The sequence below is a fragment of the Arachis ipaensis genome, chromosome B4 (assembly GCF_059453495.1).
Source record: "Arachis ipaensis isolate K30076 ecotype BB chromosome B4, ASM5945349v1, whole genome shotgun sequence".
Classification (NCBI taxonomy): domain Eukaryota; kingdom Viridiplantae; phylum Streptophyta; class Magnoliopsida; order Fabales; family Fabaceae; genus Arachis; species Arachis ipaensis.
This window is the reverse complement of record NC_142439.1, coordinates 44351574-44352761: the sequence shown is the minus strand read 5'-3', so window position 1 is coordinate 44352761 and position 1188 is coordinate 44351574. Positions and strand designations below refer to the sequence as shown.

At 39.6% G+C, this 1188-nt stretch overlaps 1 non-coding gene across 1 annotated transcript; it reads left to right on the top strand.

Annotated features, from left to right (window-relative positions):
- The first annotated feature begins 312 nt into the window (after positions 1 to 312).
- LOC148567368 (small nucleolar RNA R71) lies at positions 313 to 420 on the top strand. The gene has a single exon (XR_015883096.1). It is a non-coding gene; the product is annotated as a small nucleolar RNA R71 (small nucleolar RNA).
- The last annotated feature ends 768 nt before the right edge of the window (positions 421 to 1188 follow it).

Sequence of the window (1188 nt, the reverse complement as noted above, 5' to 3'; positions counted from 1 at the left end):
GTTGGATGCAGCTTGCATTCCATGCAGACTCTGAGAGATCATATTGACTTGCTGAGTCAATATTTTATTCTGAGCCAATATGGCATTCAGAGTATCAACCTCAAGAACTCCCTTCTTCATAGGCGTCCCATTACTCACAGGATTCCTTTCAGAAGTGTACATGAACTGGTTATTAGCAACCATGTCAATGAGTTCTTGAGCTTCTGCAGGCGTTTTCTTTAGGTGAATGGATCCACCTGCAGAAGTGTCCAGTGACATTTTTGATAGCTCAGATAAACCATCATAGAATATATCCAGGATGGTCCATTCTGAAAGCATGTCAGAAGGACACTTTTTGGTCAACTGTTTGTATCTTTCCCAAGCTTCATAGAGGGATTCACCTTCTTTCTGTCTGAAGGTTTGAACATCATCTCTTAGCTTGCTCAGCTTTTGAGGAGGAAAGTACTTGGCTAAGAAAGCCGTGACCAGCTTATCCCAAGAGTTCAGGCTGTCTTTGGGTTGAGAATCCAACCATAATCTAGCTCTGTCTCTTACAGCAAAAGGGAAAAGCATGAGCCTGTAGACTTCAGGATCTACTCCATTAGTCTTAACAGTATCACATATCTGCAAGAATTCAGTTAAAAACTGAAAAGGATCTTCAGATGGAAGTCCATGAAACTTGCAGTTCTGCTGCATCAGAGAAACTAATTGAGGTTTTAGCTCAAAGTTGTTTGCTCCAATGGCAGGAATGGAGATGCTTCTTCCATGTAAATTGGAATTAGGTGCAGTAAAGTCACCAAGCATCTTCCTTACATTATTATTATTTTTGGCTGCCGTCTCCTCTGCCTGTTCGAAAATTTCCGAAAGGTTATCTCTGGATTGTTGTATTTTAGCTTCTCTTAGTTTTCTCTTCAGAGTCCTTTCAGGTTCTGGATCTGCTTCCACAAGAATGTTCTTATCCTTGCTCCTGCTCATATGACAAAGAAGAGGGCACAGAAAAAATAATAATAATAATATGGGTCCTTTATACCATAGTATAGGGATCCCTGTGTGAGTAGAAGAAAAGGGGGAGACAAAGAGTATGATGTAAAGAAAGAAACACAACTGTGAGGATGGCAGAGATGTGAGATGAGATGTTAGTAGATGAATAAATAAATAGAATAAGATGGGAGAGGGAGAATTTTCGAAAAATATTTTTGAAAAAGAGTT